General features: G+C 38.4%; 1 protein-coding gene across 1 annotated transcript in view; it reads right to left on the reverse strand.

Annotated features, from left to right (window-relative positions):
* CYP2C19 (cytochrome P450 2C19) overlaps positions 1 to 16,183 on the reverse strand; it is a 252,248-nt gene that overhangs the window by 164,572 nt on the left and 71,493 nt on the right. The window lies entirely within an intron of this gene.

Consider the following 16,183-nt stretch of genomic DNA (forward strand, 5'->3'; position numbering starts at 1 on the left):
CCTTTCTTCATTCATTGTGCAATTTCACTGCAGAAATGTATCTGCTGTTCTTCATTCTCTGTAACATCTGTATTGGCTACCAGATAATGCACATAATTATCTGATGTTGAGTAGTTCTACATGCATAAAACTATATACTCCATCAAAATAAAACAAGATGATTACTCTCTGTACAACACAGAGCTATTTCTGCTATGCCTGTTCCTAATAAAACGCATAACTTGGCAAGCCAGTACCAAACTTTCCTTCCTTTGTGCATATTGCAGATAAGGGAGGAAAGAAAAAGAAAAGACAAAGATGTCACATGGTCCTCATAAGCACAGAGAACGACAGAGGGAATGAGAGTAGAAAAGCTCCCTTAGGTGCATGTTACCATGAGTTACTTGAGGTTTGGACTTGAAAGTGAAAGAAATTGTTTTCAGGAGCATCTTCATCCTGTAGGGATTATGGAGATCACTGTTGATTGTTATTTAGTTTCCCAGTAATGTCCGACTCTTTGCAACTCCATGGACTGTGGCCCATGTGCCTCTCTTTCTATGGGATATAATATCTCGGCCACGAATACTGGAGTGGGTTGTCATTTCCTTCTTCAGGGGTTCTTCCCCACCCAGAGATTGAACCCGGGTATCTTGCATTTGCAGGCAGATTCTTTACTGCCATGCCACAAGGGAAGCTTAAAGTCAAAGTAAGCCAGGAAAACTACAGTTGAAAATCAGAACAGAACCTGGACTAGCTATTCATTTCATATATGATATTATACATGTTTCAGTGGGGCTGGTGCACTGAAACGACCCAGAGAGATGGTACGGGGAGGAAGGTGGGAGGGGGGTTCAGAATGGGGAACACGTGTATACCTGTGGCAGATTCATGTTGATATATGGCAAAACCAATACAATATTTCAAAGTAATTAACCTCCAATTAAAATAAATAAATTTATATTAAAAAAAGAAAAAATCAGAATAGAAATCATTAAGATTGTATAAAGGAAGTCACTAAATAGAATCAATGAAACCAATGCTAGTTCTTTGAAAATTTGAATAGAATTGATAAATCTATAGCTAGGCTACCCTCAAAAATGTGTTGAACATGAGTTTGAGTAGGTTCTGAGAGTTGGTAATGGACAGGGAAGCCTGGTGTGCTGCAGTCCATGGGATCACAAAGAGGTGGACCCAACTGAGTGACTGAATGGAACCGAACTGAACCCTCAAAGAAGATATAAGACAGAAATTACACAAGTTATCACTGAAATGGGGAGTCATTTTTTTGATGCCATGGACATTAAAAGGATAGTGAAATAGTATTCTGAATGACTCCATGTCTACCAATTTGATGACTTAATTGAAATGGGTCAATTTCTTAAGTACACAGTCTGATCAAATGTACACAAGGAATAACATCTGTAATGTGACATTATAGGAAGTGCTAAACTACACTTTCCCCTGTAGGCATGTTGATTCAAAACAACATGAACAAATTCTCTTTGTAAAATAACAGTCTGGAAACTAGTGGAAAAATTTCTATACCTTTAGTGAGTTTGAATTCTGCTACATCAAAGCCAGAAGGAAAGACAAGGACAGAGTCTCACAAATTCAATAGCAAAATAGAATGACTATACATCATAGCTATTCAAGATTTATCCCTGTCATGAAGGACTGCTTCAACAAACAAAATTCAAACAGTGTGATATACAACATTGCCACAACAAAGAATAAAAATCACATGATTTTCTCAACAGATGTAGTAGTAAAAGCGTTTGACAGCATTCAACAAGCTTTCATTACCAAAAAACTCAACAGACTAGGAATAATAAGGCCATATGAAAACCAGTACTTAGAATCATAGATTTCAAAAGCTGAAAGCTCTTTCACTAAGCTCTGGAGCAAGGAAGGAAATCCACTCTCACACTGATACCTGACATCATATTATAAATCATAGTTAGAGAAATTAAAAAAATATAAATAAAAGGCATTCAAATCAGAAGGAAAAACTAATATTATATCTGTTCACAGATGACATGACCTTGTATGAAGAAAATCATAAAGGTTCCATAATAAAATCCTGTAAAAACTAATAAATGAAATAATTCAGTAAATTTGCAGAACATAAGGTGATCAACATGCAAAAATCAGTTGCTTCTCTATATACTAATAATAACCTATGTGTTAATTAGAAATACAATAACATCTGTGGTAGCAAGGAAAATATCAAAAAGTTAATAACTTAACTAAGAAAATGAAAGCCTGTATACCAAGCCATGCAAAACATTGCTGAAAGAACTTTCAAAAGACACGAAGAAATGGAAAGATATTCCATGTTTATAGGTTGGAAGAATTAATATTGTTTAAGTGTCCATACTACCCAAAGCCATCTAATATTCCATGTAGTACGCATCAAAATCCTAATGACATTTTATACAAAAATAGAAATAACATTAAAATTCATGTGGAACCACAAGACTCCAAATAGCCAATGCAATCTTGAAAAAGAAGGACTAGGCTGGAGGCATCACAATTCCTGATTTTAAATATATTTAAAAGGTAATTAAACAGTATTGTACTAACATAAAAATAGACACAGGGCAATATAACAGTATAGAGAGCCCAGAAGTGAATCCAAGTTTACAGAGTCATGTGATCATCATCTAGTATGCCAACACTACCCAGTGGGGAAAGAACAGTCTCTTTTACAAATAATGCAGGAAAAATAAATACTCCTGTGCAAAAAAAATAAAATTGGACCCTTATTTTACACCAGACCAAAAATCAACTAAAAAGACTAAATATAAGACCTGAAACTATAAAACTTTTAGAAGATAACACAGGGTATGTTCTCCATGACATTGATTCTGGCAATGATTTCATGCTTATGACACTAAAAGCACAGGCAGCTAAAGCAATCTTAGACAAGTGGGACAGTAAAAACAAAAATCTACACAGAAAGCAAAAACAGTCGAAAATGTTAAAAGACAACATACAGAACAGGAGAAAAATATCTGCAAGTCCTATCTGATAAGGGGTTAATCTAAAAAACATATAGGAACTCTTAAAACTCAATAGTAAAAGGTAGAAAGCCTATTAACCCATTTTAAATATGGGCAAAGACTACAATAGCTATATCTCTAAAGAAAAACAAGAATGGCAAGCAGGTGTATGAAAAAGTGCTCAACATCAGTAATCTTCAGAGAACGCAAATCAAAACCACAATGTGATAGCTCCGTACATCTTTTAGGCTGAATATTATAAGAAAGAAAAAAGTGTTGGCAAGGATATGAAGAAATTGAAATCCTTGTATACAGTTGGTGAAAAGACAAAATGGTGCAGCTTCTATGGAAAACAGAAGAGAGGTAAATCAAAAAACTAGAAATGAAATTACCACACCACCCAGCAATCCCATTTTTGGACTATTTAATAAAAGAAGTGAAATCGTGATGCTAAGGAGATATTACATACCCATGTTCAAGTTGGCATTATTCTCTGTAGACAAATATGGAAAATCCTCAATGTCCATCAGTGGATGGATGGGAGAAATGTGGTATTTAACAAATGAATGTGTATGCAAAGCTGAAACAGACTCATAGACATATTAAACAAACTAGTGGTTTTCAGAGGGGACATGAAGTGGGCATGGATAAATTGTTGGTTGGATGGATACATGTTGCCCAGTTTTGTGTGAACCTAGAACTTCTTCAAAAATAACTTCAGAGCAAGAAGGATATGAATTTAGATGCAGTGAAGAGAGAAGAACTCCACAATAGACCCCTCACCTCACCTGGGACTGAGCTGTGTGCTGGCAGCATCCTCTCCTGTGGATGAGATGGAAAGCAGTGAGTGAGTGCCTGGTCATCTTAGTTCTGTGTGTTGTAGCTGGAGAAACTCATTTCTTTCTAGTGGCAACCAGAGTACTACAGCAGGACCCCCATACCTGGGCCAGAGAGGAGAAAGTGAATGCAGTACATAGGAATTTTCAGAGGACATTATGGAGGACACAGTCCTGCTGACTCTCCTTATGACTTTAGCAGGGAGTCTGTACACAAGCCTCTGCCTTTTTCTGGAAAGCAAAAAAGAGATTTCCAGCAGCAATCTGCTTAGGTTCAAGAAGAAGAGAAAACTAAAAAGATTAAGAATTCTGCTGTAAGAGATAGCAAAACAGAGTGTGTGTTTTTCAGTACAAAACCTAACAAACAGCACCACCAATAGCATCACCAGTGATCTATACCACCATCTGAAGACTACCAGTTAAGATTTAAGATTTTCACTTCAAATGCGGTTGGGGTATAGGTTTGGATTATGTGATATTGAATGGTTTGCCTTGGAAATGAACTGAGATCATCTTGTTTTTGATATTGCACCCAAGTACTGAGTTTCAGACTGTTCCATTGACTCTATTAGAGCTACTCTATTTTTTCTTTTTTTTAATTTTAATTAGAGGCTAATTACTTTACAATATTGTGGTGGTTTTTGCCATACATTCACATGAATCAGCCATGGGTGTACATGTGTTCCCCATCCTGACCCTCTCTCCCCATCCCATCCCTCAGGGGCATCCCAGTGTATCAGCCCTGAGCACCCTGCCTCATGCATTGAACCTGGACTGGCAATCTATTTCACATATGATAATATACATGTTTCAATGCTATTCTCTCAAATCATCCCACCCTCACCTTCTCCCACAGAGTCCAAAAGGCTGTTCTTTATATCTGAATCTCTTTTGCTGTCTTGCATATAGGGTCATCATTACAATCTTTCTAAATTCCATATATATGCGTTAGTATACTGTATTGGTGTTTTTCTTTCTGGGTTACGTCACTCTGTATAATAGGCTCCAGTTTCATCCACCTCATTAGAACTGATTCAACTGCATTCTTTTTAATAGCTGAGTAATACTCCATTGTGTATATGCACCACTGCTTTCTTATTCATTAGTCTGCCGATGGACATCTACGTTGCTTTCATGTCCTGGCTATTATAAACAGTGCTGTGATGAACATCGGGGTAAACATGCCTCTTTCAATTCTGGTTTCCTCAGGTGTATGCCCAGGAGTGAAATTGCTGGGTCATATGGTGGTCCTATTTCCAGGTTTCAAGTATTCTCCACACTGTTCTCCATAATGGCTGTACTAGTGTGCATTCCCACCAACAGTGTAAGAGGGTTCCCTTTTCTCCACACCCTCTCCAACATTTATTGTTTGTAGACTTTTGGATAGCAGCCATTCTGACTGGTGTGAGATGGTATGACATTGTGGTTTTAATGTGCATTTCTCTGATAATGAGTGATGATGAGCATCTTTTCGTGTATTTGTTAGCCACCTGTATGTCTTCTTTGAAGAAATGTCTGTTTAGTTCTTTGGCCCATTTTTTGACTGGGTCGCTTATTTTTCTGGAATTGAGCTGCAAGAGCTGCTTGTATATTTTTGAGAAAAACTCTTTGTCAGTTGCTTCTTTTGTTATTATTTTCTCCCATTCTGAAGGCTATCTTTTCACCTTGCTTATAGTTTCCTTCATTGTGCAAAAGCTTTTAATTTTAATTATGCCCCATTTGTTTATTTTTGCTTTTATTTCCATTACTCTGGGAGGTGGGTCATAGAGGATCCTGCTGATTCACGTCAGACAGTGTTTTGCCTATGCTTTCCTCCAGGAGTTTTATAGTTTCTGGTCTTACATTTAGATCTTTAATCCATTTTGAGTTTATTTTTGTGTGTGGTGTTAGAAAGTGTTCTAGCTTCATTCTTTTACAAGTGGTTGACCAGTTTTCCAGCACCACTTGTTAAAGACATTGTCTTTTCTCTATTTTATATTCTTGCCTCCTCTGTCAAAGATAAGGTGTCCATAGGTGAGTGGATTTATCTCTGGGCTTTCTATTTTGTTCCATTGATCTACATTTCTGTCTTTGTGCAGTACCATAGTGTCTTGATGACTGTGGATTTGTAGTAGACACTGAAGTCAGGCAAGGTGATTCCTCCAGTTGCATTCTTCTTTCTCAAAATGGCTTTGGGTATTTGAGGGTTTTTGTATATCCATACAAACTTGAAATTATTTGTTCTAATTATCTGAAAAAATATCGTTGGTAGCTAGATAGAGATTGCATTGAATCTATAGATTGCTTTTGGTAGTATGCTCATTTTCACTATATTGATTCTCCCACTCCATGAGCATGGTATATTTCTCCATCATATGTGTCATCTTTGATTTCTTCCATCAGTGTTTTATAGTTTTCAGTATATAAGTCTTTTGTTTCTTTATGTAGATTTATTCCTAAGTATTTTATTCTCTTCATTGCAATGGTGAATGAAATTGTTTCCTCAATTTCTCTTTCTGCTTTCTCAGTGTATAGGAATGCAAGGGCTTTCTATGTGTTAATTTATATCTTCTGCAACTTTCCTATATTCATTGATTAGCTCCAGTTATTTTTTGCTAGAGTCTTTGGGGTTTTCTATGTAGAGGATCATGTCATCTACAAACAGTGAAAATTTCACTTCTTTTCCAATATGGATTTCTTTTATTTCTATTTCTGCTCTGATTGATATAACTTCCAAAACTATGCTGAATAGTAGTGGTGAGAGTGGGCACCCTTCTCTAGTTCCTGAATTTATGGGGAAATGCTTTCAATTTTTCACCATTGAGGAAAATATTTGCTGTGAGTTTATCATGTATGGCTTTTATTAGGTTGAGATACATTCCTTCTATGCCTGCTTTCTGAAGGGTTTTTATCATAATGGATGTTGAATTTGCCAAAGGTTTTCTCTGCATCTATTGAGACAATCATATGGTTTTTAGCCTTTCAATTTGGTAATGTGGTGTATCACATTCATTGATTTCTGAATATTGAGGAATCCTTGCATCCCTGGGATAAAGCCTGCTTGGTCATGATGTATGATCTTTTTAATATGTTGTTGGATTCTGTTTGCTAGGATTTTGTTAAGGATTTTTGCATCTATGTTCATCAATGATATTGGCCTGTAGTTTTCTTTTTTTGTGTGGCATCTTTTTCTGGTTTTTGTATTAGGGTGATGGTGGCATCATAGAATGAGTTTGGAAGTTTACCTTCCTCTGCAATTTTCTGGAAGAGTTTGGATAGGGTAGGTGTTAGCTTTTCTGTAAATTTTTGATAGAATTCCACTGTGAAGCCATCTGGTCCTGGGCTTTTGTTTGCTGGAAGATTTCTGATTACAATTTCGGTTCCATGCTTGTGATGGGTCTGTTAAGATTTTCTATTTCTTCCTGGTTCAGTTTTGCAAAGTTGTACATTTCTAATAATTTTTCCATTTCTTCCAATTGTCCATTTTATTGGCATATAGTTGCTGATAGTGGGCTCTTATGATCCTTTGTATTTCTGTTATCTGTTGTGATTTCTCCATTTTCATTTGTAATTTTGTTGATTTGATTCTTCTCCCTTTGTTTTTTGATGAGTCTGGCTAATGGTTTGTCAATTTTATTTATCTTCTAAAAGAACCAGCTTTTAGCTTTGTTGATTTTGGCTATGGTCTCTTTGTTTATATTGCATTTATTTCTGCCATAATTTTTATTATTTCTTTCCTTCTACTAACCCTGGGCTGTTTCATTTCTTCTTTTTCTTGTTGCTTTAGGTGTAATGTTAGGTTATTTATTTGATTTCTCTCCTGTTTCTTGATGTAGGCTTGTATTGCTATGAACCTTCCCCTTAACACTGCTTTTACTGAATCCCATAGGTTTTGGGTTTTTGTGTTTTCTCTGATTTGTTGGTTATTCAGAAGTTGTTGTTTAGCTTCTATATGTTTATATATTTAATATTTTTTCCTGTAGTTGACATCTAATCTCACCACATTGTGATCAGAAAAGATACTTGAATTGATTTCAGTTTTTTGGAAATTACCAAGGCTAGATTTATAGCCCAGGATGTGATCTATCCTGGAGAAGATTTTGTGTGCCCTTAAGAAAAAGGTGAAATTCATTGATTTAAGGTGAAAGGTACTATAGATATCAATTAGGTCTAACTGGTCCATTCTATCTTTTAAAGTTTGTGTTTCCTTGCTAATTTTCTGTTTCGTTGATCTATCCATAGGAGTGAGTGGGGTATTAAAGTCTCCCACAATTATTGTGTTGCTGTTAATTTCCCCTTTCATACTTATTAGCATTTGCCTTACATATTGTGGTGCCCCTATGTTGGGTGCATATATATTTATAATTCTTATATCTTCTTCTTGGATTTATCCTTTGATCATTATGTAGGTCTTTCTTTGTCTCTTTTCATGACCTTTATTTCAAAGTCTATTTCATCTGATATGAGTAATGCTACTCCTGCTTTCTTTGGGTCTCCATTTAGGTGAAATATCTTTTTCCACCCCTTCACTTTCAATCTATATGTGTCCCTAGGTTTGAGGTGGGTCTCTTGTAGACAGCATATATAGGGGGCTTGCTTTTTTTAATCCCTTCAACTAGTCTTTGTCTTTTGGTTGGGGGATTCAACCCATTTACATTTAAGGTATATTGATAAGTGTGATCCCGTTGCCATTTGCTTTGTTGTCTTGGGTTCGAGTTTATAAACTTTTTCTGTGTTTCCTGTCTAGAGAGATCCTTTAGTATTTGTTGAAGAGCTCATTTGGTGGTACTGAATTCTCTCAGCTTTTGCTTGTCTATAAAGCCTTTGATTTGTCCTTCATATTTGAATGAGATCCTAGCTGGGTACAGTAATCTGAATTGTAGGTTTTTCTCTTTCATCACTTTAAGTATGTCCTGCCAGTCCCTTCTGGCCTAAAGAGTTTCTATTGAAAGATCCACTGTTATCCTTATGGGAATCCCCTTGTGTTATTTGTTGTTTTCCCCTGCTGCTTTTAATATTTGTTCTTTGTGTTTGATCTTTGTTAATTTGATTAATATGTGTCTTGGGTTGTTTCATCTTAGGTTTACCCTGCTTGGGATTTTCTGGGTTTCTTGGACTTGGGTGGCTATTTCCTTCCCCATTTTAGGGAAGTTTTCAACTATGATCTCCTCAAGTACTTTCTCATAGCCTTTCTTTTTGTCTTCTTCTTCGGGGACTTTTATGATTCCAATGTTGTGGTGTTTAACATTGTCCATAGGTCTCTGAGGTTGTCCTCACTTCTTAAAATTCTATTTTCTTTTTTCCACTCTGCTTCATTTATTTCCACCATTTTATCTTCCACATCACTTATCCTATCTTCTGCCTAGTTATTCTACTGTTGGTTCCCTCCAGAGTGCTTTTGATCTCAGTTTATTGCATTATTCATTATTGATTGACTCTTTTTTGTTTCTTCTAGGTCCTTGTTAAATTTTCTTCCCTCTTCTCAATTCTTGCCTCAGGACTGTTTATCTGTAACTCCATTTTTGTTTGCAGGATTTTGGATTATTTTTACTATCATTATTCTGAATTCTCTTCAGTTAGACTCCCTATCTCTTCCTCTTTTGTTTGGTTTGGTCCACTTTTATCATGTTCCTTAACTTGCTTAATATTTCCCTGCCTTTTCATCTTGTTTAGGTTGCTGTGTTTGGGGTGGCCTTTTTGTATGCTGGAAGTTTGTGGTTCCTCTTTATTGTGGAGGTTCCTCCCTGTGAGTGGGTTTAGACGAGTGGCTTGCCAAGTTTTCTTAGTTAGAGAAGCTTGCGTCGGTGTTCTGGTGGGTGGAGATGGACCTCTTCTCTCTGGGGTGCAATGAAGTGTCTAGAGTGAGTTTTGAGGTGTCTATGGATTTGGTGTGACTTTTGGCAGCCTGTATTTTTGTGTTAAGGGTTATGTTCTTGCTTTGTTGAAGAATTCGCTTGGTGTGTCTTGCTCTGAAACTTGTTGGCTCTTGGGCAGAGCTTGGTTTCAGTGTAGGTATGGATGATTTTGGATGAGCTCTTGTCAAATAATGTTCCCTGAAGTCAGGAGTTCTCCAGTGTTCTCAAGTTTTGGATTTAAGCTTCCTGCCTCTGGCTTTCAGTCTTATTCTTACAGTAGCCTCAAGACTTCTCCATCCATACACACTGATGATAAAACATCTAGGTTAATGGTGAAAAGATTCTCCACCATGGGGGACACCCAGAGGGGTTCAGAGTTACATGGAGAAGAGAAGAGGGAGGAGGGGGATACAGGTGACCAGGAGAAGAGAGGGGGAATCAGAAGGGGAGAGAGCAATGAAGCCAGTAATCACACTCCTAAGTAAAAATGGGTACTAAAGATTGGATTCTTAAATGTACAAAATTGATAACAAATACCAAAAAGCAAAGATTAAAAATCTAGAGTAGATATTAGGTTCTAAAAATACAATATTAAAAAACAAAACAAAATTCAAAAGTTACAAATATATATATATGTGAAATTTGCTTTAAAAACGGGGTCTTTTTTGCAAGGTAATAGTAGGTTTTAAAAATGAAAATTAAAGGAGTAATAAAGAACTTAAAACTAAAAATATTTAAAAGATGATAATAATAAAATATATCTAGCAATTTCTCTGGAGCTGTTGATGGCAGTGTGGGGTCGTTTCAGTTTCAGATAGTTCCTGTTCCAGCTCATCCTTCTCAAGTTCTATAGGCCCCTTCCAATGTAGCCAGTGCTAACTACAGGGTTTTAATCTGTTGCACCTGTCACTTCCAAAGTGGTTCCCTCTTCTTTGTTTATTTTGGCTCCCTCTGTTTGCAAGTCTCTTCAGTATCTAACTTCTGCCCTGAAACAAGGGGGCAAAGGTGGTCATTTATTTAGGCTCACTTGTTCAATTCTGCTGCAGGGAGGGAGGAACATTGCAAACAAATATCACTGGCATGTATGGTGAGTGCTCGCAGTGTCTGGGCCACACTGGGTTTGCCCCCATTCATGGCGTGTGTGCTTTCCCAGTCTACACTGCTCAGGCTTCAGGTTGCTCTGCAGGGGAACTGTCCTAAGGTGGGCCCTGGGTTTCATGCACTTCCCAGGCCTACGCTGCTCAGGTTCAGGTTCTGGGGTACTCCACAAAGGCACAGACTTGGTTGAGCCTGCGTTTTGTGCCCTTTCCGGGTCCGAGCAGCTCAGCCGACCAGGTGCTTGGTAAGCGCACACTCCCCAGGTGTGCAGTAAGTCTTATCACCTCCCCTGTCCTGGCCAAGCAGTTTCCCTGTTGCAGAGCGGGAGCACAGTCTCAGGTGTGCCATGTGTCTCCTCTGGGGAATCTGAACTTCGGATGCGACCCTCCTGGCAGATGTCAACCTTCCAGGATCCCAGGAAGACTTGGTTAGCAACTGGGAGCCTGCTCGCAGTTTGGTAGAGGGTGCTGTTTCTGGGACTGTTTGCCTCTTGCCTTCCTGCTCTGGCTGTCGCCCGCCTGCCTCCTTGCCTCCAGTGTGGAATGGGCTGGTCCTTTGCTGACTAGCTCTCCTCTGGTATTCACTCAGTCCTTTGTTCTGTGAGTGGCCTGACAGTGCCTTAGGTCAGAGCTTTTTGCAGGAAAGTTCTCTCTCTCTCCCTCTCTCTCTCCCTCTCTCCCTCTCTCTCTCTCTCTCTCTCTCTCCCCCCCACCTTTTGTCTTTTCTTTCCCCCTCTCTCTGGCTATCCCACAGTTTGGGTTGTTATCTCATATTAGCCCCCTCAGATTGCCCTCAGGGCATTCAGGCCCAGTCCTTACCCTAAGCAATGCAGCCCGGACCTCTCTGTTCAGCCCCCGCTTGCTGGTGGCTGAGGCATGTGTCTGGACTACTTTTCCACCGGGATTTGCAGTTAGGCATGTAATCTGTGGGTTTTATTTATTTATTTTTTCATCCAGGTTATGTTGCCCTCTGAAATCCAAAACTCCCCACAGACCCGCCAGTGAAAGGGTTTCCTGGTGTTTGGAAACTTCTCTTTTACGACTCCCTTCTCAGGACAGATCTCTGTCCCTAACTCTTTTGTCTCTCTTTTATCTTTTATATTTTGTCCTACCTCCTTTTGAAGACAATGGACTACCTTTCTGGGTGTCTGGTGTTCTCCAAGAGTGTTCAGAAGTTGTTTTGTGGTATTTGCTCAGCGTTCAAATGATCATTCAATGAATTTGTGGGGGAGAAAGTGGTCTCCCTATCCTATTCCTCTGCCATCTTAGGACTGCTTCCTACTCTATCTTTTTCTAAGGGATTCTTGCCTACAATAGTAGATATAATGGTTCAGTTCAGTTCAGTAGCTCAGTCTTGTCCGACTCTCTGAGACCCCATGAATCGCAGCATGCCAGGCCTCCCTGTCCATCACCAACTCCCGGAGTTCACTCAAACTGGCATCCATCGAGTCAGTGATGCCATCCAGCCATCTCATCCTCGGTCGTCCCCTTCTCCTTCTGTCCCCAATCCCTCCCAGCATCAAAGTCTTTTCCAGTGAGTCAACTCTTCACATGAGCTGTCCATCTTAGTTTGTTGATATCTAAAATGTTGATATTCACTCTTGCCACCTCCCTCTTTACCACATCCAATTTACCTTGATTCATGGACCTAACATTCTAGGTTTCTATGCAATAATGTTTTTTATTGCATCATACTTTACTTTCGCCAACAGACACATCCACAACCAGGCATCATTTCTGCTTTTGCCCAGCCTCTTCATTCCTTCTGGGACTGATTCTCCACCCTTCCCCATTGAATACTGGAGACCTACTGACATGGGGGGCTCATTTTCCGGTGTCTACCTTTTGATGAGGGTTAAAGAGAGTTAAAAAGCTGGCTTAAAACTTACCATTCAAAAAACTAAGATCATTGCATCTGGTCCCATCACTTCATGGCAAATAGTTGGGGAAAAATTGAAAACAGTGGCAGGTTTTATTTTCTTGGGTTCCAAAATCACTGTGGACAGTAACTGCAGCCATAAAATTAAAAGATGCTTATTCCTTGAAAGGAAAGCTATGACAAACCTGGACAGCGTATTCCAAAGCAGAGACATCACTTCTCTGCAAAGCTCTGTCTAGTCAAAAACTACAGGTTTTTCCAATAGTCACATAGAGATATGAGAGTTGGACCATCAAGAAGGATGAGTGCTGAAGAATGATGCTTTCAAATTGTGCTGCTGGAGAAGACTCTTGAGAGTCCCTTGGACAGCAAAGACATCAAAGCAGTCAATCCTGAAGGAAATCAACCCTGAATATTCGTTGGAAGACCTGATGCTGAAACTGAGGGACTGAACAACTATTATTGTAGAACTCTCTGTTTATCATTTTAGGTCTTTCACTGTTTGCCTTACATATTTGGGGGCTCTGTTGCTAAGTGTATATATGTGTGTGTATAATTATATTGCTTCTTGAAGGATTTACTTTTTTTATCCAATATAAAGCGTTTCCCTGGAGGAGGAAATGGCAATCTAGTCTAGTATTCTTGCTTAGATAATCCCATGGACAGAAGCCTGGATGGCTATGATCCATAGGTTGCCATGAGTTGTACATGACTAAAGCAAAAGACCACTGGAAAAATGATAGCCTTGACTAGATGGACCTTCGTCGGCAAAGTAATGTCTCTGCTTTTAAATATGCTGTCTAGGTTGGTTATAACTTTTCTTCCAAGGAGTAAGTATCTTTTAATTTCATGGCTGCAGTCAGTATCTGCAGTGATTTTGGAGCCCAAAAAAATAAAGTCTAACACTGTTTCCCCATCTATTTGCCATGAAGTGATGGGACCAGATGCCATGATCTTCATTTTCTGAATGTTGAGCTTTAAGCCTACTTTTCTAATCTCCTCTTTCACTTTCATCAAGAGGCTTTTAGTTCCTCTACACTTTCTGCCATAAGGGTGTTGTCATCTGCATATCTGAGGTTATTGATATTTCTCCCAGCAATCTTGATTCCAGCTTGTGCTTCTTCCAGTCCAGCGTTTCTCATGATGTACCCTGCACCCTGCATATAAGTTAAATAAGCAGGGTGACAATATACAGCCTTGACGGACTCCTTTTTCCTATTTGAATCAGTCTGTTGTTCCATGTCCAGTTCTAACTGTTGCTTCCTGACCTGCATACAGATTTCTCAAGAGGCAGGTCAGGTGGTCTGGTATTCCCATCTCCTTCAGAATTTTCCACACTTTCTTGTGATCCACACAGTCAAAGGCTTTGGCATAGTCAATAAAGCAGAAATAGATGTTTTTTTCTGGAACTCTCTTGCTTTTTCCATGATCCAGCAGATGTTGGCAATTTGATCTCTGTTTCCTCTGCCTTTTCTAAAACCAGCTTGAACATCAGGAAGTTCATGGTTCACATATTGCTGAAGCTTGGCTTGGAGAATTTTGAGTATTACTTTATTAGCATGTGAGATGAGTGCAATTGTGTGGTAGTTTGAGCATTCTTTTGCATTGCCTTTTTTTGGGATTGGAATGAAAACTGACCTTTTCCATTCCTGTGGCCACTGCTGAGTTTTCCAAATTTGCTGGCATATTGAGTGCAGAACTTTCACAGCAACATCTCCAGGATTTGAAATAGCTCAACTGGAATTCCATCACTTCCACTAGCTTTGTTCCTAGTGATGCTTTCTAAGGCCCACTTGCCTTCACATTCCAGGATGTCTGGCTCTAGATGAGTGATCACACCGGATTTACTCTTAACTATTGTTAAAACTTTATAATCTTAGTTATAAAAACTTAGTTGTAAAAAAACTTAGTTGTAAAAATTTAGATTATTGATTCAGGGCTTCCCAGGTGGTACTAGTGGTAAAGAACCCGCCTGCCAATGCAGGAGACATAGATTATTGATTCATTCACTTAATTTTTATTTGTGATGGGAAATAATGATTATGTTTCCCTTTTTATGAACATGAATTTTATCCAATTTTTGGAGCAACATTTGTAGAGAGTATATTGGTTTTTGTATCTTTTAAAAAATTATTTATTCATTTATTTATGTATGACTGCTGGGTCTTTGTTGCTACAAGGGTTTTTCTCTAGTTGCAGCCAGTGGGAGCTACTCTCTAGTTACTGTGTGTGGGCTTTTCACTGCAGTGTCTTTTCTTGTTGCAGAGCATTGGCTCTAAGGTGCATAGACTTGAGTAGCTGTGGCACGTGTGCTCAATAGCTGTCGCTCCTGGGCTCTATAGCACAGGCTCAGTAGTTGCAGCACATGGACTTAGTTGCTCCACAGCACATAGGATCTTTCTGGATCAGGGGTCTATGCGGTTGGTGTCTCCTGCATTTGTGGCAGATTCTTTACCACTGAGTCACCAGAGAAGCCTCTTTTTTTTTGTACCTTAAAGAAAGATTTCCACATATTACTTGTATAAAAATATACAAGGGAATAATAAAAGTTGCAGACCTTTTATATAAGAAAATTAGGGGATGGAAGTCTTCCCCTTGTTTGCATTAATTATTGTTTAAACATTAAAAATATGTTTATGTATATGTAATACATGAATTTGAATGTATATCTGCTTTGCAATGTCGGTGAAAATCATGAATAAACAATCTCTAATAGGAAGAGAAAAGATTTTTTGTTCAAACTGAGGACTATTACCCAGAAGGCAACCTCAGATAACTCTGAGGAGCTGATCTGGATTTTCCGCACAGTTTTATACCTTGTCAGAATGAAGAACATAAATAAGTCAGGGATATATTCTTTTGAGGTTTGAAACAATAGCAACAAAAGTTCAGCATGGACACAGAGAGTTAGTATGGCATTGACATCTGGGAGGGGAGTCTTATCATTGGAGTCCCAGCATTGATGTCCCAGGAACAGGACATTTAATCTTTTTATTTAATATGGACATTATTTCTGGTCAGTGCATCCAGATTAAACAAATGTAGAGTGTGTTTGATAGCCTACAAACTGTTTTTATTTTAGTTAACATAATATTCAAGTTAAATTATGTATAAGCCAGAATGACTTCCCCATACCTCAATATGTGAACATTTCTTCCATTAGTATTCATTTATCAATCTGTTCATTTACACATCATTACCTCCCTACTTCAGTATGTATTCCTCAACAATTTTTGTATACAGAGCAGTAATAGCATGTATACAGAAGAGTTATCATTGATTCAACAATGCTATCTAATATATAGGTTATATGTAAAATTTCCCAGTTTTCCTCGAATAACATTTTTTCTTTTTTTAAAAGAAAAACACCAATACAGTATACTAACGCATATATATGGAATTTAGAAAGATGGTAACGATAACCCTGTATGCGAGACAGCAAAAGAGACACAGATATATTGAACAGTCTTTTGGACTCTGTGGGAGAGGGAGAGGGTGGGATGATCTGGGAAAATGGCATTGAAACATGTATAATATATAAGAAATGAACTGCCAG

The sequence above is a fragment of the Ovis aries genome, chromosome 22, assembly GCF_016772045.2.
Source record: "Ovis aries strain OAR_USU_Benz2616 breed Rambouillet chromosome 22, ARS-UI_Ramb_v3.0, whole genome shotgun sequence".
NCBI lineage: Eukaryota > Metazoa > Chordata > Mammalia > Artiodactyla > Bovidae > Ovis > Ovis aries.